This window comes from Lepisma saccharinum, chromosome 11 (genome assembly GCF_977018435.1).
Source record: "Lepisma saccharinum chromosome 11, izLepSacc3.1, whole genome shotgun sequence".
Taxonomy (NCBI): Eukaryota; Metazoa; Arthropoda; class Insecta; order Zygentoma; family Lepismatidae; genus Lepisma; species Lepisma saccharinum.
The window spans coordinates 11,713,641-11,738,011 of NC_139239.1; the positions used below are offsets into that span (position 1 = coordinate 11,713,641).

The following is a 24,371-nucleotide window of genomic DNA, read 5'->3' on the forward strand; positions in this document are numbered from 1 at the left end:
CTCACACTACCACACTTATTCTTCATAACACGAGAATAATTCATTCACAGCAATATCACTCTCATGACTGATTTACTTATCAAAGATACAACACAAACATTTTTAAAAAGTTCCTAACAACAAACGAAAACACTTCAAACACTGTTCTTAAGAATCATCAATTCGTCCAAACAACCCCCAAAGAAAAGCGAATCGACGCACAAGCAGGTTGATCCGATCTAACGAACATGAACATGAAAAAACAAGGGCAAATTTAATGCATTTTTTATCTCTCTTCTCGTGTGTAATGTTAAGACGCTCTCGTCAAATCGAACTTCGAACGCCGATCAAAGATACTAACTCGCGATGCTAGCTCTAACTTTTCCTCTCGCTTTTTCAGCAAGGCACAATACGGGGCCAGAAGACTCATATCAACGCGCTAGTCGGCCAGCACCAGTCCCCACAAACTAAAATCAGAACCAGCATGCATTACACCCAAAGTTCCCAAAAATAATTGTCAGTTTGAAAATAAATCTATGCTATCCTGGGAAATGCTCTTACCTAGCCGCGAGAGAGTCCAGCGCGTTGAGGGCCGATACTCTCGGCTCCGCTCCAGCCCCCTCCCCATCAACAAAGCACGAAAAGTTCCGAAAACTTCCGATGATGCCCGAATGGGGATCGGGATTGGGAGGTTAACCCCTCCCCTTTCACGGAAGAAAAGCGAACGAAAAGAAGAGCTCAAAACTTTTATTTATTTTTTCTTCTCTTAAGCAATAAATTCCATTTCTGAATTATTGTTTAATGAACAACTGGAAATACAGTACGGGGTGAACACATACGCACGCACACAAAAGGACGAAGATCCAAAAATTATGATATATCAAAGTTATAAACAACCGAATCAACCCCATACTTCAATGTTTACATTAAAAAGGAGCATACACTGTGACGGGGAAATGTTAGTTATTAGTAAAGGGTCGAATAAGTGCGAGAGACAGGTAAAAAAATAGCACATCAAGATATTTGATTTCTCATAGGCGATTAAGCACAGTGCGATTACTCGTCGATAAGAGCAAAGGAGATAGAAAAGTTGATTTGCATGCGCAAGAACAAAAGAGCGACACGAACTTGCACGGAACACTGTGCTATTTCCATTTTCTTCAGTGTAAAAATCAAGCCTATAAAAGAATTTAAAACATTAAGTCACAACCTATTCAATACTGAATTGCTTTCATTTCTGCTCATCCAACCAAAGTTAGGCCGGCTTTAGACGAAAGCATTTCCTTTAACTTTTTTGCTAGCATAAATGTTATGAAAAAGCTTCCAAAAATCTTATAGCAGAGAGCACTTTACACGGAAGCATTTCATGTAACTTTTCGGCTAGCTTTTGGGATTACAATGTATAATACATACAGCACGAAAGGCACGACGAGTTACACAGTTTATGGTGAGTGCACGGTGTTTACAATTGAAAGAACTAAAATATTATTCCATACGTGTAGAGTAAAAGCTATAAAATATGTATTTAAGCACTGCCATTCTTTTGTGCCTAAAACCATTTCATACGAAACGTTATTTCTCTTGGTTGAATAGATATCGTCTTTTAAACATGTGAAATGATACATTGTTTACATCTCACGCGGCAACCATTACATCTGCACTTGTGACCTAGAGGTCGCTTCTGATTGGTTATGCTACGAAAAATGCTAAGGACGGGTTCTATACTTGAGAAATGCCATGAAATATGCCATGGCATCTGAAATGCCATAATATTTCTCACTTTACACGGTAGCATTTTGGTCATGGCATAAATGTTAAGGAAAATGCTTCCGTCTAAAGGGAGCGTTAGATTGGTGATCCAATGACAATCCTCCTGCAGTGCGTTATCTTTGGGAATAATGTTACTCTGTGTTGCGTAGTGTACTGATTCTCCTAATTACTTCAGTAATTTTATTGTTTAAAATAGCGATACAATAACATTTAAAAAAGAAATAAACTTGCAAAGTAAAAGTATGATGCAGAAACGACTAAACGCGAGAAATGATACCCTCATTCCAAATGTTCATTTGGTATCTTGGCATGGACAATATTTACAGTGACGTACTGCAAGCATATCAGCGGTTTTTAACCTTTCATTTAGCACGGACCTCCTTTGCGTATCTCTTTGTTCTTGAGAGGCCCCTAAGAGTTAACTCTGTACTAAAATGCATCAAATATTTATTTTAAGTTCATCATCATTGGTTTATTTACTATTTATTAAAAATATATTTATTTTAATAATATTAATATCGAACACGATGAATGATGACATAATATTACATTAATGAGGAGACTAGTGCTCTAATTTCACTGAAAAGTCTTATTATAACAAAACAACTACATACATTAACAACTCAAGAAAGCCGTCCTCTGTGGCGGAGCACAGCTCGCTGCGACGTCGGGGGACCTGGGCTCCAATCCCAGCCCCGATTTGGGTGTTCTTTGTGTCCTTCATCAATCTCATCATATCACATCATCTTCGCGATTAGTAAGTAAGTAAGTAAAAGAAACCAAATCAATCAGTCCGCACAAGTAAGTTGTCGCGAAAGGCACCAATACTTTCAGAGCCCTAATCGATATTTCCAAAAATTATTCTTCTTCAGTGAGCACAGAAAATCGGGATTTTTCCTTCATGATCTGAGTTTTATATTAACATATCTTGGATTATGAAAGTTTAAAAGTTCATAAATTTTCTTCTTCTCTCTTGGGAGACCGCGGCGGCACTTTGGGGGTCAGCGATCACAGGTTAAAAACTACTTAAGTGCATGGAGTGCTTGAAATTACTACAATACTTGATAAGTTTTATCTCGTTACAAAACTGGGGAAAATGAGATTTCTCTTCATTCAGTGAAAATTATCATGGATCAAACTTCAAAAAAGGAAAATTAAATAATAATATACTGCAATCAATTCAGAACTGTAGGTCCAAAGCTTTGCACAAGCGAGGCTTTTTCACTTACCTACAGTGAAAACCTTATTTCAAGGCCGCCCGTCGGACTTTACACCAGTTATGCGCTTAGCGCTGGCGTGACATGCTGATTGCGACCATGAAAGTTGTTTTGCTATCTCCCACTTCTTCAGAACTTTTCCTAACCTCGACCACTTACTTGTCATCATCCACCACTAAACACCTGAACGTCGTGACTATCTCCCTCGGCGCAGAAACTTTTATCCCGCCACGCCGACCGCTTGCGCCCGAGTGATAGGCAGCACGCACATCCAAATGAGTTGGCGTGTTGCAGCTGTTACAGGAGGAAAACTTAAATTCGCTGCTGTTGCACACAAATTTCGCTCGTGAAGAGATTTAATTGCGATCTCTCCATCAAACACACTATGCTCTTGATTATTCTAGTTGGATAATGTTAATTTTTAACAAAATAAATTCAAAACCTTTTGTTTACTTAATCAATCAATTACAAACGCTCAAATAGACTGGATATACAGTTGTAAAGTAGGTTTGATTGGTTTGGTTACTTCGGTTTTCTGCCACTTTCGCTTAATCGGGAAGATGAGGATGAGTGATGAGATAATGAAATTGATGAAAGGAAACTCAAAGAACACCCATGCCCACGCCGGGATTCAAACCCGTGACCTCTGGCGGCGTACCGCTAACCACTCCGCCGCGGAGCTCGGCAGTTTTGAAGTAGGATCCTGCCACTTTGCAAAATGCCTCCACCGGGAAGCAACAAGAAATCCTCGACCATTCTAACGTATAGTAGGTGAAATTACAACAAATAAAATTAATATTGAAACCCAATTTTGGAAATTTGACGAGAGTAGAGTCCAACAAACAGGCATCCAGGTATGCGATACGGCGAGTAATTTAATATTGAATACGTGCCTACACCAATACCTAATGCATTTTATTTGAACACTGAACAAACATGCATTTTTGTTAACGAGTTTATTTTTGCTGCAAATTTATACAGATCTCGTACACGCTTAAAACGAAACACAGAATCGTACTTCAGAAATAGATGTGAATTGAGTCAGAAAAGCGTCCCTGATGTGATGTGTTGTGTATTTCAAGATATTTACATTGCTTGCGTCGCCTTTACACCAGTGAGTGTCAATCAAACAAAACTATACTTGTATTGGTATATTTCATATTATACGCCGCCTTTCTTGTCACTGTGGCGGATAATCGCCACGATGAGAATGAATGATGATGACAAGAAATCCATAAAAGTAAACCATGTTCAGGCCGGGATTCAAAATCCGAAATATTCGGATTGAGTCGACACAACTCGTTAGCCGAAGCGCCGCGTAAAGGCGACGAGATTTCTTGTTCTTACGTCGCCATAGATCTTCTAAGTTAATCGCGACGATGAGAATGAATTGTGAATTGACAAAATGACCATAGTTTACCAAGAATTCAAACTAGGAATATTAGCGTTGTAGTGTGACATGTTCACCACGCTCCTATTGAGATGGTTGGAGGTCGTGAATATGGGAATGGGTGACGAATATGATGAATTAAACTAGAATACAGTGTAAACGGAAAGACACTTGAAACTTTTCTAGGATTTTAAGCAAGGACACTAGATTTCACAATGTATTGCGCTTACTGTTAAGATCACGGAGGCGTATGCATTTCCGAATGCTTCTAAACACAATTCTCTACATGTAAAATAAAGTGTTGATGTCCCATGGACACATTTTTATTTACTCGAGATGGATAGTAATTAAAAGTGTAAGGAGTTCTCTATTGTTTTTACAAGATAAACACAATTTACGCACTCTTATTTTATTATGTATGTTCGGTTCTGCTTCTTCTTCGACAAGTAGGACTTTGGACCAACCTTTTCATATTTCCATTCTGGTTCTCACAATTTCTAAAAAACAAATCACAAACCCATCGAAGTATTTTGCATATCCCAAGGAAAAAACAGATAAGTTACGAAATTGTAGAAATAAAATAGACGCCCTTTACTGTCATTACCAAAAGTTCTGAAATCTTGTTAACTCATCAGTGATAATTATATATATAACTTATTAGTGACCAAAGTCGCTCCTTCATACAGTATTTTTGACCAAGGTGCAGTTCGACCGACATTATTTGATTGTATTTAAGGAGAATTTTCTATTACTTCGAGCGTAACAAAAATATTGTCTTATTCTGTATGTCCTACATGCAATTATAAAAACAGTGTAAAGAAAACACAGTCAAAACTACGCTCACCGAAGCATGTTTGATAACCTGTATTTCTTTTCCATTATGTAACATTATGTAACCAGGCGACAGCTTGTTGGGTTCATTAAAGTAAATGAATAGTCTTCTAATTCTTCTCAGTGCAAGTGTAAACGTTCCTAATTAATTTAACTATACGTAAAAGTGTGTGTGTGTGTGCATAAAAATTGGGATATAAAGTAGACAGTACTGCTAAATTAGTTGAATATTCACGAACGCTTGCACTAACGCACACACATATGATCAAAAGGAATTAACCAGCAGTGCAGAACGTATAGAAAGCTCATACACATCCTCACAGAAAGTTTGGAATATTGTTATATTAGACACAACAAGTTTCTAATATTATTATATTAGCAATAGGTGCTAGGCACGGTGGCATATGTCGGCGAAAAGACGAGAACGTCCACCAGACAGATACCATGTGCTGTTGCATTCCAAGGCCGTGTCCATCATCTATTGTCTAACATAACAATATTCCAAACTTTTTGTGAGGAGCGTATTTTCAGGTTGTTTTTTTGCTGGCACGAGTGATTTTTAAATCTCTTAGAAATATTTTACCAATATTTTTTTTAAAAAAAAACTTCAATTGCGTATCCTAGCAGAAAGAAAAACTTCTACCAATAAAATAACTTGAAAAAGTTCTACCGACAAGAAAGTGAAGAAAAAGCCATTTCTACGTTAAAAATGACATATGGAAAGCCGTCTCCACATTCATTATGCAAACAAGAGAGCACGGGAGCAAACCTCCACCAGACGAAGTGATTTCGAGCGAAGGGGGAGAAAACTTCTTGTTCTAAAATTAGCCGCGCGCGCGTGTCCTAAGTCGTCCGCAAGACCTCAGGAGCCCCAGTATCCCATCACCGCTGCATCCACGGCGCTGCCTTTTATGGCGCGAGCATCGAACCTCCGTTGGGCCCTCCCCCGAGTTTTATCTCCAGCACACTCATCACCCACGGTCACTACCGCACCTCCACCGGGTAGAGCAGTATTGCCAGTCCTACGCTTTTAGTGGCAACGGCAGTAGGCACCTTTGCTACTGTTACGTCTCACCCTGTTGCATAGCTATTTCTTAGTAGGGTGCACCATGGCCATCAACAGTAAGAACATCTACATTCGATTTTGGTCTTTTTGTTGAAAATCTGGTTGAGTGCATTACCACTTACGCTATTTGCCCCTCCAGAATATACAGCGAACTTGGACTTGTTCCGGCGGCAATTTTCGAAAACCAGTACTAAGGAAGGATTATGACTTTTTTAAATACACAAAATTCTCCAGGATCATATAGAAGGAAATCCGGTATAGGCCTACATGGATATTCAATACGAAAAAATGTCTGATTTTTAAAAAAAGGGAAAAAATATTAACATAGGCCCTACATCTAACAAAGTCTCAAAGAAAGGGGGTGGAGGAAATACGTTCGCCGTTCTTTTGGGGGAGGGTTGAATATTGGTTTCAATTGTTGTTTTTTTGTGCATATTTCGAACAAATATTTTGTGATAAGAAATTTAGGCTTGAACACATAGGACTGAAAAGGTGTTTCACTCTCTTCGCCAGCTCGAAATAAAAATCCAAGGTGAAGGAGATGAGAAGCAGGTATCAGAGTTTGGTACGATACGAAACCAGAAGTATGTACGCCCAGTTTCGGTGTTTGATACTAAAACAAGGATACTGATTGGATATAATCAACTGATTGATGGGGGGGGGGGGGCATATGAGGTTCCATGAGCCCATTAATAGTATGCTGTGCATTAATATCTACTGTTAATTCTCATGGTCAGACAGACGAAACGATTTCAACTTTCCCTGTATACTTGGACGAATTTTAGACAAGCACCTTCACAAATTTTATCAGCAGATATGTCGAGATACCGATTTAACACTACGATGCCGCAGATGGCAAAATAGATTTGATTTTATGTTAAACTATATTTTCGTTCTAACTCCAGTAGTCCGTGGATGTCTAGTGCAAAAGAAAATTAAGAATGAACAAGTATACCTTATACCTAAGATACAAACGCAGATCTATTGTGCTAGTAACGAAGAAATATACGTTATCATCAAAATCCACTGCATGGTCAAACAGCCAAAGCTTCATAGGGTCGTGGTAGGGACTGGCTTTCGAATCAGAATTATCCGAATCCTGGCTACTTCATTACCCGATTACAGATCCTATGTCTGAATCTTCAAACAATCCTTTCTCTGTGTCTACATTTGCTCACTTCGAATGAGTTGTAATCTAACAATTTTTCTGCGACGAGATTGATGGTGAAAACCAGTAGACACAAACAGCGCCGTGCCGGGATGGGATTGGGTTAAACTTTCCATCAGCTTAACCAATTTACTGATAAATACTATTTCACTTTTAGGTACAGGTTCAACTCAAGATTGAAGTCCTGCACAGTAATACAGAATTTTAGTTCATTCACAGCGAAATTCTTCATTGGCTATAATGACTTGTTCATTTTTACGAAGCTTACAATGTCATTTTGCGATGTGGCGTATAAAATTCAAACTACTGAATCCTAAAACGATTCTTCGTCTCCAAAGTGACGATACTAGGTAGTCTGTTAACCGGCTAGAAGATTACGCATATTGGAAAAAGAACATCGCCGGTATAACTTTCCAGTAGGACGGTTACCAACTGTCAGTAACTTTAGAACCGTTGACTTTTGCAACACTGGTCCCCTAACCCTCGCTTCCCTTAGTTTTTGTGCTCTTTCGCTTTCCTCCCTTGCCTACAAAAACAACATCTAAGACACTCCTGAGCATCATCTGATAGCAGTCCATCGCGCTCCCACCTTTCCAGCTGTCGGGCCATAATTCCTCAGTCATTTGCATCTCAAGTACGCAACCCTTTTCCCGTGTGTTGGTATTTCGCTCCCCCTTTCCCGTTTCCTACGTCTTCCTGCCGATGGAAAGTTCCCGCCTGCCATTCGTCAGAGACAGTCTGCGAGGAATCTTCACGTGGCCCAAGGTGCGATTTGTGACGGACTGCTGCTCGACCGTCAGCTCAAAGGGAACTTACGCAGCTCATTCGCTCTGAAGCGGATGTGGTTAGACCATGCGTTCTCAAGTTTCGACATTAAATCAAATCGATTCTCACAATACAATTTGCAGAATATTAAAATGCATAGTTAATAGTGTATTCCTAACTACTAGTTTCGTGCCTACATATGGAGAACCCCTAAACAGGGCTCCCACTCAGTGAACTGGTACCCGAGGCTCGTTATCCTGCAAGATTTCAGTTTCCAACTTCACAAAGGTCCCAGCGCTCGTAGGCATCGTAATCAGGAACATAAGGCTTCAGCCGTTCACGTCATACAATGCATTTTGCTATTTTTCTGCCACTTCTGGCTAATCGCGACGATGACGATGTGTGATGCTTAGTTGAATTTCATAGGCACTCGCAAAGAACACATGCCCAGTCCGGGACTTGAGCCCGGAAACTTTGAGGGCGAGGTCGTAAGTTGACAATTTAACGCGTTCGGCCACCTAGCCGGCATCAACAACAGTTATACACTAAAATGTCCAGAGTAATGATAAAGGATGAGGCTGTAGTGGAACAATTAGCATACATGACAAAAAGCAGGACAAACCACATTTCGATAGAGCAATATTCTAGCTGTAGATCCAGGTGCCGGCCTCGTTAGTCTGCGGTTTCCACGGTACACTGCGTGGAATATTGCTCTTGGACGGATGACGAAACTGTCTGTCACTCTTAAGCTGATATTGTGTTATTAAAATGTTATTAAAATGTACTTTGTTATTAATGCAGCATGCATCTTTCTTTGTGTCATAATGATCATTTTCGATGAATGGCATTTTAAAATTGACCCAGATCTGCAGGTGCACAAAATACACAAAATTAAAGAAATAAGGCAAAACACCCAAAGCATAAAAGTATAGTGTTCACCTGTTTACCACACGTTACGAATGCTAAGGGGCGCAGACTGAATACAATAACTTCCTTATAAAATTAGTATCTATAAGCTAAAAAGGATTAATTCCTTCCATCCAAGATATGCTAGGTCTGATTCACAAAGGAGCAGATCTGAGTGGTTCAGATCCAACTTAGAACCCTGTTACTTACCTTTGTCAGAGGCTCATACAGATTAGGCCTATACTTAGGCAACTCCTTTACAAATTTTACAAGTGAATTCTGCTTGAATTTCGTAAGAACAAAACGAGAATGACAGAAATATGGAGGCAAGTTGCAAGTAGAGTACGGATAGAACACCTATCGATGAAATGTTGGCAATATTGCCGATATATGGATACGAAATTATCGGACGATTGTGTCGCCCCAGTCGAATCTGGTCATGCTTCTATTTCTAAAGCCGGAGCCCAACATCTGCGCGTTCTAGATTATACATACATGGAATTAATCTGCAGTTCTTAAGATAACAAAATTACTTATTATGTGATCTTTTTAGGCATTGAAAATATATTTTAGGAAGGTATGTAATTTACAAGTTTAATAACTTTATGTAAATATTGTAAAAGTCTAAATTGTATGATGTAATTATGGAAATCCATAGATACGTGTAAATATCGGCTAAGTTTCCTTGATATTTTGTAAACAACCATTCAGTATAAAAGAGAACAAGATTTCTGTATATTTGGGCTTTCTTACCCGATTGCTGGTATCACAAGTCTACCTCGTAGGGAGAACTGCCTGTGCCCTTGTCATGCGCTGCTTATGCTTGGGTCAGTTTCTCATAAACCTGCTGCTCACGCTCTGGGTTCTTGCGATACTAAGCAACCGTGAATAATCTTGGAAGGGTTGCCCGTTACAGATTTGTACTCAGATCTGCATCAGTCAACTTGAATCCAAGATTACCAGTGGATAAGTGTTATTGTATACTGTGCATAAAAGGATAATAAAACAAACTTTATTGGAAGAAAGTTCCATAACCTTTCATTTATAACTTAAGAAACGTATAAATCCGACACCAGTGACCAGTCAGGTCCTGCATTCTGTTTACCCTAAGATCTGAGAAGTCCGATCAGGGTAACATAGTAGTGACCATTCCAAGGCTCTAGAGGACCAGTGTAGGTGCGCGTCACGATTAATCGATTGATTGACTGAAATTAATGTTATGTGCGTCAGCACTTAGGCTATTTGCATCCATCACATTATACAGGGCAGAGTCCCTTATCATAACAAAAATCACACGTGTCTCTGGGGCTAAAACCTCTTTATTCATGTTAAAAGCTGAAGACTGTAAAGGAACACTCAGCACATATATGGACAGAGGACAGGACAACACACAAACCTACAGAGGATCATATTGCCGGAAAGGTCCAGACCCAGACCGTAGGACGCCAGAGCCTCGTTGGCCAGCAAGACTGCAGTTACCGGGTCGTACTACGTGGAAGAAAAGTTGACATTTGGGTGTCACCCCTTACACCCAGCCGATTAATAACTTTCATCCCAAACCTCCTGTCATTATAATTAATCTATTTGAACGCATCGGCCAGCGAAATGGAAAAAACTCGAACAAAACTGCGCAGTTTTAAGTTTCTCTCCGCCCAGCCAGGCAAAGGACTGCATGTCGTCAGAGCGTGGTTAAGTAGTTTGATATCTGCCTACAAGATGGCAGTGCATGCACCACTCCACGTGCGCCCACAAGTGTTTTGTAATCTTTCCAACGGCGGAGTGCTTCTCCCATCAGCTTCTGGCAAGCGAAATCTCCAACCGAAACATGCACACGCACTGATAATGCGAGCTCCTCCAACAGAACGACACCCAGATTGTCTATTTCTGAGCACAACAAACCCTGAGAACGAGAGATGTTGGTGCAACCAGAGTACAAGGCGTTTCTTGCCAGCAAGCTCCTAACACCTAAGTGTTTCTCTTGTTTTTCCAGCTCCTAATAAATACTTTAGACAAAGCTGTTTGCCCCTTACACAAAGGTATTGCCGTAAATTAAAACGACAGGTAACGCCGCACACCAAACTGGCAACGTCGCTAATACTACAATACACTTACCCTGTTTACACTCTTTTTTGGAATCACTTGTGAACGAGTTGCAGACGAATTTTATTGCCGAAGATAAAAAGCGAACCGTTATTTCAAGGACAAGTAAAATTGGGCATACAAAGAGGTAGTTCTATTCTCCGGCAATCTTCTCATGATATAGATAATTTAAGATAAACACAATCTTCTGAGGTAACGTAAGGCATGCTGGGGATATTGGAGCAGGGCTCGACACCATCTTATTGTCGGAAAGTGGAACTTCATTGAACTTCGACCTTCTTTACTTCCCCCAAATCACAGGTGTACAGATAAACGGTTCAGTGTCTTGGAAGTATCAGGTGAGGTATTCCACTGGATTAGAAATTCGGGTATCGACGCCTATTTTCGGGATACAGTAACTAATACGGGCTTTGATCGGCACAGCATAGTGACTTGGGCTAAAAAACTATAAATGTTGATACTCACATACACATGCGTGTGTAATATATATATATATATATATATATATATATATATATATATATATATATATATAAATGTATATGTGTATGTATGTTTGTGTGCGTATTTTTGTACACGCATATATATATATATATATATATATATATATATATATATATATATATATATATATATATATATATATATATATATATACAAACTGTTTGCATGTGTATGAGGAAAAGAAAGCAGTAAGCGGGAAAATTAGATTGCAATCTTAAAAAAAATATTTCTGTACATTGACTGCACGAGACAGAGAAAGAGTTAAATACCGAGACAAGACCGAGAACGAGACATTCCATAGGAGACTTGAGAGCGAGACAGGTTTTTCCCTTAAAGAGTTGAATGAGACAAGTGTCAAAACTCGTCTCATCTCGGTGCCATTCCTACATTTGCAAAAGTCTGTATTCCATATGATACTTGCGTGAGGTGAGACATATCCCACTTTCACCCCAGTTTTCACTATTCAAGAGTAACTATTTGGACATTGACCGTCAAGTTTACTTCCAAACCCCTTCTTTCTTTCCCTTTGATGACATCTTCAGGTGCATACCATTTAGGAAAAGCTTTAATAAATCACTATATTTTGCGTTGTTCAAATAAGAGCTCTCCAGCGGACGGTTGATTGATTGAATTGGTGTTTTAAGTCCCCTTTATGCACAGTATGGCTAATTGGGACTGGGCCTACAGTTTAAAGGGATCCGAACCACTATGTGCCCCCACCGGGTATCGAACCCGGGACCCCTTGATTACAAGGCGACAACGCTACCACTGCGCCATCGGGGAGGCTCTCCAGCGGACGGATTTCAGTGAATAAGAATTTGGCAATATATATATATATATTCAAATAACAATATCAACCATATATACTGGAAATCATTTAGTTCTATCGGGAACAGTTCAATTTTAAAAAAAAACGAAACGATAGTTCTAAAGCGCTGTCGTGTGCTCTTCGAACCTTCTTCCTAGCGAATATGCGACTAGCATTAATGCAGTCAGAACTACTGAAAAGCGCAAATGCAATGCCTCATCCATTATGCAAGAGTTAACAAGAAGAGGAGCGAGTTTAAGAAGACAAGTCACTTCGGGGCACAGAGATTTGATCACAAAATGTCTTTCGAATGGAGATCATATGAGGCAAACACAATGTCACAAATTTGTGTGGTTTGAAGATAACGCAGCAACATTTGTTTGACAATACTGACTTTATTATACTCTCTCCGGGATATGAGACCGGAGTTAAAAGGTCGAACTGTAGTCTTCTAATGCATTTCCATTTTGCTTTTTATTTAAATTAGTCTTCCAATTTGGTTCTTACGGAGTTTTCATCTGTGAAAATATTGAACCTATCGATCGAGCTACCTTACTGAGACAAGCTTCTGTAAATTGAATACAATAAAAGACAAGATCAAGAATTATCGGTTTCTTTCGAGACTTTGGTAGAACTAAAGGCACAGTGCTACTTAAAGTGAACTGAGTAGCCATCACAAAAAAAGTATTATCAATGCCTACAGTGACGATGTTTAAGAATAGAAGTAACTTGCTCATTTCGAATACAGAAAAAGAAGGGTAATGATGTTGATATTCTGATGTAAAATGGATTTTTCTGTATTCACTTTCAAATAAATAAATAAATGTAAATTATCCTTGATTTGGCAGGGATACATCGTTTTATTGACGGGTGATGGTGTGGGGAGGCCTCTGCATGACCTCCATTACTTTGCACCCTTGTTACCATCTGGTAACAGCACATCGGATTCGAATTCCGGCCTGGACGTTCTCTGTGAACGTTCATTAAATTCATCCTATTCTTTGGAAATCATCGTTGCGATTAGCCAAAAGCGACGCTAAACAACAAAAATCAAATGAAACCATCTGGCAACAGTAAAAACGACGTTACATTAAAAGTATAGAAACACTGATGTCGTGGTTGTTGACTTTGTTCAGATAGGCTAATCCGAGACCATATATGGTCGTGTGAGAACCACAGGGATCTAACTCCAATTTATCAAATTTACATGAGAGAGGAAATAATATGTCTGACTCTTAAAAAAGAGTCAGCAAATTCGAGATGACTCCACTTTTCTGCTAAGGATTAGAAGTGGAGATATGTCGATCTGACTCCAATTAGAGCTCTTCAGAGGAAATTATTTAAACAAAAAAAATTTATTCATGTTACGTTAGAGAAATTGAGAGCATAGAGCTTGGAAATCAGACTCAATTGATTTGTACACAGTCTTCAAGGAAAAAATAGGCATCGAAATGTTAAAAGACAGCTGCGAACAAAAAAGGTACTGATGCGTGAACTCATATCCGCATGTCCGGCCATGTACACTCCATTTACCGCAGCAACACGTTGTGTCACGTATTCACGTCCGCTGGGCACACTGGGAACAAGTACACAATGTTTAGGATCGTCACGGATGCCGACACGCCCCTTCTTAAACAAAATGCCGCATGCACGCGTGCGGTAACTCTTAAACATCTGGCCAACATTCGCCTGCTCAGTCGATCTTGAAGCGGAAAACTTGGGGAGAACCGGGTGGTGAGGCGAGACGCGTGCACTTGAGCTGTACCATCAACGCTGAAGAATGGTGGCCGTGGCATACTTAGAGGGGGGAGACGGTATCTCGTGTTACTTCATTGCCCAATGCGATTTTTTTCAAAATACCGAATGCACCTGCAGAGAACTGCATAACAATATTCGAACAGAGCAGCTGGGAAGAGAACTTAACTTACGTTGCATTGGGAAAATAAGTTCATAGAAGGGTTGGTACGGAGACCGACACAGCATCTGCAACATCGAGATCAGACGGGAATGGTAATCTTCTCGACCAAGATTTCACTGACTGTTAGACAGAAAAAGCTGATTTATTTGAATAAACAAAACACGTTTGCCTCCATGGCAGAGCGCTCAGCACGTCGCTCTACGACGCAGGGGTCCTGGTTCGAATCCTGACCTGGGCATAGGTGAGTGTCCTTTCGTCAATTTCACCATATCATCCCTCATCCTCATCTTCACGATTAGCCAAAAGTGGCAGAAATTGGAAGTAAAATCAATAATTCAACAAATTAAGTTTGTTAAGCTATTTGGTAATTATAAAGAAAAAATGGATAGCTTTTACTATATTTGGTAATTTTGACCAAATTTTTTGGTAACAAAACAAATGTGCAAGGTTACTAAAAGAATTTGGTTACGGTGAACAATCATTTGTTTGTAGACTATTTACAAAAATGTTAAATTACCAACAACTATCTTTTGGTTATTTCAAACGAATTTCTTTCTCGGTGTAGGGTGCTTTTGCTTCGTTGTGAAATCGGCCGAAGAAGCAAGGTGATGTGCAAGCTTCTAAAAGCTTATTAAACATCGAACTACTTTAAATGGGGCTCTCCATAAAACTGCTTCATTTACAAGACAATTGCCAAAAACATGACAACATTTTCTTGCGGTTCTTGATTTCGCTTTTTCCTTCGTAAATTTCAAAATATGTACTACAAAGCCATATATCTTTATTAATTAACTGTATTTGATCAGACACAGTATTTAACAGGTATGACAATCAAAATACGTGTAACGTGTTAGAAAAATAATACACTTTCTTGATTTACACACTTTTAAAAAGACTCGTGAACGAAAGCAAATAACACAAGAAAGAATTTAGTATTATTGCTGCAAATTGTCTAAGCAGACAATTAATCTTTGGACGGACAAGTGTACCTGTCATGAATCAAAATTGTAACCCGTACAAATTTGTCCAAAACTCATATTTTCCGTCTCCTAGCATTCCAAAAGGAACAAATGGTCGAACCAAGTAGGAGTTATACCATCCTTTTCATCCTTCTATCATGGGATATTGTCAATGTATATTGTTCCATGAAAGATTAAATATTTATTTCGTCTGGTGGTCATGTCCACAGCATTTGCTTTCGAACAATTGGTTCCGACATGCGAACATTTATCACAGCCTACTTGTAAAACTGTTCCGTAAATCACCACCTACACCAGTCTGCATACAAATACAAACAACTTCACATACTCCAAGCGCTGCATATACCGAACAATTCGTACAGAGCATACAGACAACCACAACATTCTCTCAAAGGGTTTCATGTGTTCAAAGTTTTGTCAGAAAAACTCCAACGGAACGCCATTACGTGGGGAAACTGCCAAAGAAAGCAGGAATGCACTAAAAGGTCACTGATACTAGAAATAAACAGCAAGCGTTCCAAGCACCTCAGTTCTGGCAAGCGTTGTCCAGATACCAGACTAAACACCCAGGACCAGATTTCCGTTAACTACAGCCAAGCAGCGAACGCAACCATAACACGTACGAATTAAGGAAGGAGCAGTAACACGCTTTGACCATAAAGACAATGAGAAGCATAGTTTAATAGAATAGAAAATAATTAAATAATATACACTAAGCTTTGTGAACCATGTCAAGCCCGTACCAGGTGGGGAGCAGTGCCTTGGAGCGGGTGCATGTGCAAAAAGGTACTCCACTCGAGAGGAAATTTGCTTAGATAAGGACCACAAAAAGAAAAAAGCAAGATATATATATGAAGTGTGTTAAAATTATTAAAAAAAAAAAACAATAAATAATAATCTGACATAACTTGGTCAATCAGTTATAACTAAAATTGTAGGGGTGCGGAAGAAGTGGCTCGCGATGTTGTTAGCCCTTGGCGTGAACTGTGCAGTGAAAAAAAATGAAAACACTCTAGAAAAGCATTTTTTTGTAATTAATCAAATCCAATTCAATCCAGTGTTTGAAACATTAAAACTTGCACATTCCAACGCCGTGTAATGAGTAGACGAACGCAAATTTCGCTTTTGACAGTTTGGTTTGGGTGGGTAAAGTCCACTTTATGCACAGTATTGCTAATCGGGACTGGACCTACAGTTTAAAGTGGGATCCGAACCACTATGTGCCTCCACCGGATATCGAGCCCGGGACCCCTTGATTACAAGACGACGACGTTAGCACTGCGCAATCGGGGAGGCCCAGGAAACACCGAATGTGAAATAATGTAATAATACTGTAATGTTATCTTTCTTCATGGTTTTCAAAGGTATGAGGTCCATTTTCCTACCATGTTTTGTCACAAAATGATGCGAAATGAACTGCAAAATGTGAAATAAGCCCTTAATCACAAAACTTAAGAGTTTAATTTTGACACAGCTTCAATGACTGAATTATTCTGAGAGTTTTGCAAAATCGTGTAAAATTTGATTATTTCTGCTGTCAAAATTTGAGACGCAAAAATAGACTCCCTTACACAGGAATAACCTTAACACTGTTAACTAAACGAGATAGGAAATGTTTATTTCGTGTAATAAGTATAATTTTAAAATCAAATTTTGGATTTCATTCATCATTTAAACAGTAAAATGCCATTTTACATTCCGGTCTTGATCCTGAAATGTAACCAGTTTTTGTACCAATCCTTTACTCACCATAAATATGTGGCTCTAGTAATGAGAAATCAGTATAATTGGGGGAAAATACGTAAGTACGGTGTACGTGGTATGGCCGACAAATAAATATATTATTGTTACAGAAAAAAAGACAATATTTAATAGCAAAGGAAAATTATACAAACATCATAACATCAAGTCATCAATCACCTCAACCCAACATCTGTGCTTTTAGACAAACAAGTCAAAAGTAAAATCAGTCTCCAAAACGGCCAAAACCAAATGTCACCAACCCTGAATTTCAAAGCGTAAAATTAACGATCAATGCTAATGATAACTGACGCATACTTAGAGAGCATTTCCAATGGGAAGAATCCATTACTACTAAATCCCGGTAGGAACGATATTTCCTGTTGCCTGGCCCATATAGGTTGTCATTCCAACTCGTCTACTTCCTCTGCTGTCACTTGTAGTAGAACCACTGAGTCTGCATTTGGAAGGTCTGCTGTGGTTCGTTGTTTTCAGGAAGTCTGTGCACTGAGTCTCATTCAGGGATGGATGCGTCATGTAAGTTTAGAGGAAACTATCAAAAGATCCCAAAGCTGACTTGATATTAAATGAACCAATAGTATGCAGACAGGAACGACTTGTGGGTTCAAACCCAGGAAATGCCATCAAAATAATATTAGAGGAGAAGGTCTAAATATGGGCGAAGGTTTAAATATGGGTTTTGGAGTTATCAGCGCTCCCGGGTGCTGCAGCCTGGCAGAGGCTATGGGAACTGGTTATCTGTCAAGGACAAAGGTTGCGGCGCCAATTTGCAAGAGAAAGTGGTGGTCAGTTTCGACCTTGGACGTTGTTATAGAATTGCGACCTCCGAAAACTTTTTCCAGTAATGTTTTAACTCAGCGTTTTCTGAATTCTCATCTGCTTTGTATAGGTTATGATATTAGCGGTACATAAAACAAATGTGGGCTTTTATAATGCCATGATTTGTTTGTGAAATATATACCACAAAGAGCTAAAATAAATTGAAGAAGAAAAATAGCGTGATGGTCTAAATATGGGCTATGACATGAGATCTAATGCTGAGATCACATTTTCAAAAAATATTTGGATGATTTTCTTAATTTCGATTTTTCCCATTCCGCGTGATTTTCAACAACTGTTTTTTTAATTGTAATTGCTTTTTGTGATATTGCCACTAGTAGCCCATATTTAGACAATTTTGAAATACATCATTTTACCATTTTTTGGAAATTGCTTTTTTTCTTTTTTAAAAAAATGGACACTTTCTATACTTTAGCATGCTATTACATTTAAGTATATATTTCATAGATATGCATTTTAAAGGCAGGTGCTTGATATATTACTCCCTCTGTCCCATAATTATAGTCCGGTATGCCAAAATGGTAACTTTTTATTTATGTTCGTTTGGATACTTGATCGGCCAATTTGTACTGATCACTGAGTAATAACGTTGTATGACTCATTCCCGTGTTTCATTTTCTTCTTCTGTATACACCAATGTCACAGTTTGCATATCGGGCAATTATTATCGGACAGCAAACAAAAGTGTACCGGACAATAATTATGGGACAGAGAGAGTAATTTTTTTACCTCCGAAAATGGCAAAATAAAAAGGGGGCCCATATTTAGACCTTTTCCTCCACTGAAAATAAGGCATCACATGTATGTACACTCTTTATGTCAAAATTAGTCCCGATTTATTTTCGGGGAGGGGCATGGTATTTGAAAGATTGTACGTCCTCCCATCAGGCCAAATTATACCTTGGAGCTTAAGTACCCTCAAGCTTATAAAGTTAAAATCGCATATGATTATAATGTTGTACAGATATTAGGGTATAGATCCATACACAAGGAATTTACAGATGCTACGAATGCAAAAGGTTTCGCAACTTTGCGAATGGAAGAACGTACAACTCAACATCCGATCCCAAAGACGGAAATTTGTATCACCTACGGCATGTGACGTCACACAAGGGAAAAATGTAGCAGCAACTCTTACTTCAAAATGCAGATGAGAAGCCATGAAGGACAACGAGATCTTACACACTTAGGAATGAAGGACCACCTGCAAAACATTTATGTTACAAAGGCAACAAAGAATATTGTTTCCGATACAATTTGCAATTTGAAATAAGAAATTTCATCTGAAGCTTTGATATTCTCAAATTCTGAACCACGAATGGTAAGCAGGGAAACTAGTGAAAATCTTAACGTTATATTTCACTCGTGGGAAAAAAAACACTACTTTTAAATTCCATGCATCGAAGTACAGGAGTGACAAAATAAGGCAATGAACCTTTTAACGTTTTCTTCACGGGGGAACTCACTATGTTTCCTCCAATTTGCGGATTTTAAAAACAATGAACTGTACCCTCCGTCTTGGAGTGGTTAGCGTAACTCGTTATGAAGACAAGAGGTCCTAGGTTCAAATCTTGAGTAAGGCATGAACGTGCAATTGTGTTTGTTCATTAGTCTATGTTTCATCCTCCTCGTCGCGATTAACCCAAGAGGTAGAAAGTGATACAAAGCGATCAAAATAGAAAGATATACTGATCAAGCCGCATGTGGCTCCTTGCAATATCTCGTTACAAATACCAACGGTGTTGCTGCTCGCTTGCGTGTTACGAAACCACTTGTTACGGAAATGAATATATCTCACTCCACATATTATAACGATTGCCAATATAGTAAATAAGTTCCTACTCTTGGCCATGCATGTGGATTCATTTCGTGTGGTGCGTAGAAGATTGCACGATGGCTCTTAACGATAATGAAATGCAACAAAATAGCAAAAGTTACTAACATAATAGAACAACAGGTTACGCATACATCTAAATGTTGGGCGCTACCGTAGCTTGGAACTATATTTTACAACAGACTTTTACTTAAATTCTCACAAATGGAGTAACTTAGTATGCTGCCAATGTAATGCAAAAGCAAGAGGAAGATATGTAGAACACCCCACCCCCCTCTCACCCGCTTTCTTTCATATTAGAAAGACGTAAACGCCGTCTCATAGTGTATTATAGTATGTTCCTTGATCAATAAAACAGCTTTGAAAACTCGGTAAGTCTAGAGGATTTCATATTAAATATTGCAGATTTCACATTTTGGTCACTGTAATTACATGAAAATTACAGATATAAAGCATTATACAATATTAGAATACCTTTATTAAAGAATATAATCCACTATTGTAGTGTGCAACATTTTAAATATCAAATTAAGGTAAGATACATAGAAGTACCATACCAGTTGTCAAATTACGAAAACTGATGTTTTATTTTCAAACAGATAATTTTTCGTCATTTCCGATTATTTTTATGTCATATACAATATACTCTTTATAACACACTATAACGACTTTGAAATATGACCAGCAAATTTGGTCATTTCTACATTCCTTCGACTTTTCTCGGATTACATGTAATGTGCAATTAAATGGAACATCAATATGAAAATGGTGGCACGTATAAAGACCAATTCGCGCCCAGTTGTGTCATTCTACTTTGCTTTTTCTACTTCTGTAGATGATAATGAGGAATTACGAAATAGATAACGGGACAAACACAATAGCGCCTACATGCCTCATCCAAGATTCGAACCTTAAATTCCCTGGCCTTATAACACGTTACGATACTATTCCGACAGAGAAAAAATACCTTACGAAACCCGATCTGAAAATGGTGACTGACACAGGAAGTTAAATAAGCTCAAATCTGCAAATAGTCATGTCTAAAATGTTTCGACAGGTACGACTAGGCTACGCCCCTGGGCCTGACAAATGGTCGATATTAATCAAATGAACCATCTGGGAAGCAAAGACGTCTGGAGATTGGAGACAACCACGTCATCTTAATATTTTGCTGTGGAGCTTTACTTCCACTTTCGCGCATCCTTATACCAATGTACACAAGAAATGGCTTAACGCATAAAACAAAAGATAGCATATTAAATCCTAGATTAAACAATATTAATGCAGTGCGTATCAGTACCATATCTTTCTCTGCCGCCTCCTCCGTCGTGCGCGGTACCGGTGCGCCACTGTGCAAGCGTAATCTCTTCATGCAGCATCACGGAGACGATGTACGTACGCATCTCCATGGCGCTAGCGTCAGCTGGTCGGACGCACTGGCGTAACAATTCGGAGCACTCAATTTTTCCAACCACCACCGATGGACATGTAACAGGGGAGACTGAGGACCACTCTGACACCTTCGCGCCGAAAACAAAAACAACACTGGAACACACTTCCCGTCACAATCGAAGTTTCAAAACGGATGTTACTATAACGCACGTCACACCATGCAGTGCACGCTCTTCACCATACTAATCACCACAAATGATGGTCCTATCCGTCTCAAAGCTAAAACACCACTAACTTCTGTAGCTGCCTCTTACACGTTTTATTTCAGTACTCACTCGTCCGTTCGAGTATTTTTGAACCAAGGGAGGTTAACATAGCACATCTCCCTGAAATATCCACCACGGGATGGGACCCCCCTCTTCAACATCCAAACTTACCAACGGTACCAAAAGGACCCGCGCCAGACAAGTTGGATACCAGAGCTATGTTTGTATACAAAACCCACGCCTCAGTCTCTCCCAGAAGTCCAAATTTTACCATCCCTCCGCAGACAATGAGGAAAATGCCGCCTATTAAAATAGCTCTGAGGTAGAGACCAAGCCGTGTGTATAACTTCTATATTTTTAATTTAGTGGGTATCGAGTGTAGGGGCGCGCGCTCGTGACCGAAATATCTGTCCGTAAAATTAGTCTGCACTCGAAAAAGATTGCCCCGTCGTCACAAAGAGCTAAAAATGCTGCCGTTCCAAAAACGGGGAGAATGTTCGCCACATGATAAATATACCTTTTCCCCCACTTCACAATCAGATGGGTTCTCTTTGGTTACCAACAGCTTGGATACGGGGAGCAGGCTGAGGCTAGGCATTCCGTGTCTTAATTAGATACGTATTCTTTTGTACGTAAGTGCATTCACCTTAAATCACGTCGATCGCAGTTCGGGAAGAAAGACGAAAGACAAACTCGACCAGCTTCCACCTCTATCTCCAACGTTTAACATATGCAAGTTGAAACTTCATATTAGGGCAAGAGCTTTTTATGGTTTTTCTCTAAAATGATTTCTTTCCTGCAATTCGATTTTATTTTTGATCTGTATTTAGCGTCACTTTTCTGCCACTTTAGGCTAGTCGCGAAGATGAGAATGGCATGGTGAAATTGATGAAGGGACACCCATGCGTAACATGAGATTCGAACATGGGGCCCCTGGAGTCGTAGCGGGCTGAGCTAACCACTCCGCCACGGAGGTCGGTTCCTGCAATTCGAAATGTATGTACTTGGTGCACATAAAAATAAACGAAAAGGAAAGAGTTTTTTTTTTTTTAAAAAAAAAAGTACATCATTGATTTTGTTTAAAGTTCACTTTATGCACAGTAAAGCTAACCGGGACTGAATCTACAGTTTAAAGTGGGCACCGAATAGAGAACCCGGGACCCCTTGATTACAAGACGACGACGATACCACTACGCCATCGGCCAGGCGAACTACATACATACAAACAAACACATATCTTATTTTACATATCATACGTCGCCCTTCTCCATATTGAGACCAATCGCGACAACGGGAATGATTTGCAATGAGGCAATCGCAAAGAACCGCTCTCAAACTGCCCGGGCTTCTTTTTTCTCTCTCTTGTTTATTCGTAAAAAGTGACGGATGCATGTAGTCGAAATACTGACACAACAATAAGGTACTGTTAAAATTAAAATGGGCATGCTTTCCAGAAGGAGTTGTTGACAGATGAAGGAAGAGCTCATGTATGCAATTGATAATGTATTTCCTACAGGCAATTTTTTTGTGTTTGACAATAGTGCCTATGGGGCCTCCCCGATGGCGCAGTGGTAGCGTCGTCGCCTTGTAATCAAGGGTTCTCGGGTTCGATACCCGGTGGAGGCACACAGTGGTTCGGATCCCACTTTAAACTGTAGGTCCAGTCCCGATTAGCCTGACTGTGCATAAAGTGGACTTAAAACACTAACTCAATCAATCAATCAATCAATAGTGCCTATGTGAGAGAAATTGCACGTGCATAGTTTTGACTAACTTTGGTACTGTGCTACGTTAGTGAGATTAGAACTACAGGGTGAGGCAAAAAAAGTTACAAGTCAAATGGCTACCACGATCGCCTGACCTAACAGCCCTAGATTTTTACTTGTGGAAAAAGGCCATCGGGTACTCTAAGAACATGAAGAACCAGCTCAAAGAAAGGATCACAGGCGGCATCTCCACAATCACCCCCTCCACATCAGAAGGCGTCTTAAGCAACCGAGATTAATGCATGCATTCAAGCACATGGTGCATATATTGAACATGTACTGTAACCATTGCATATCAATCATGTGTGTCTGTACGCGTGCATTTGTTTTCCTATGAAACCTGATTTTTGCCTCACCCAGTATAACACGATCTGTAATGTGTATAATAGGAGTAATCCTGGGTCTTTGTGTTGGAGTCTTGCTCTTGATACAGTCCAGTTCTTTTCTACGATTTTCCAAATTTTACAATAAAGATCTCATCCACACCTATAGGCTACATAACAAATATGTACTGCCGATTCAGCATACACTTTGCCGAGACAACTCTCTTCAAAGCACACTGTTATTACCGACACGGTGAAAACCTTCAAGCTGCACATCATTTTTGAAAACTGATTTCATGACCTTCGCTTTCATCCACTCGTTAGCATTCAAAGTCATACGCAGATACTGCTTACACCTGGCAGAGCAACGTCTCTGTTGCCTGGTATCATCTCCGCGAACGGTTGCCACGGCAACCAACAAGCGTTTCCGACGCTTACTGAATACTTGAATCGATGTGAGATATGACGTACAAAAGTTTGCCCCTTCCACCTGCAGAAAGATCGCGTTCATCTTTCACGGCACGTGGAGACGATAAGAGAAGCACGTGATAAGATGCGAAGCACACATCGAGTGTTATCAATAAGGGTGATTCCCAGGCACACAACTTCCAAGTTTCCTATCTCTTCTGAAGATGTCACTGCTTCAATCTGTCATCTGGAATGTGGCAACAGGTTGAGCTACCGTTCCGCATATCATTAGACACGTGACACCATGAGGTTTGTTAGAGAGCAGCGCAGCGTTCGAAACTGGAATTCCGGCATTTTCCTACCATTTAGGTGCCAAAGC

General features: G+C 39.5%; 1 protein-coding gene across 4 annotated transcripts in view; it reads right to left on the reverse strand.

Annotated features, from left to right (window-relative positions):
- Mef2 (myocyte enhancer factor 2) overlaps positions 1-24,371 on the reverse strand; it is a 161,812-nt gene that overhangs the window by 75,593 nt on the left and 61,848 nt on the right. The window contains exon 1 of one of the 4 annotated variants that reach the window (XM_083130715.1): positions 21,138-21,488. The exons of the other annotated variants lie outside the window; for them this stretch is intronic. The gene's annotated coding sequence lies outside the window, so the exon portion shown is untranslated. Of the gene's footprint in view, positions 1-21,137; positions 21,489-24,371 lie in introns of those variants that run through there. 4 annotated transcript variants of the gene reach the window in all.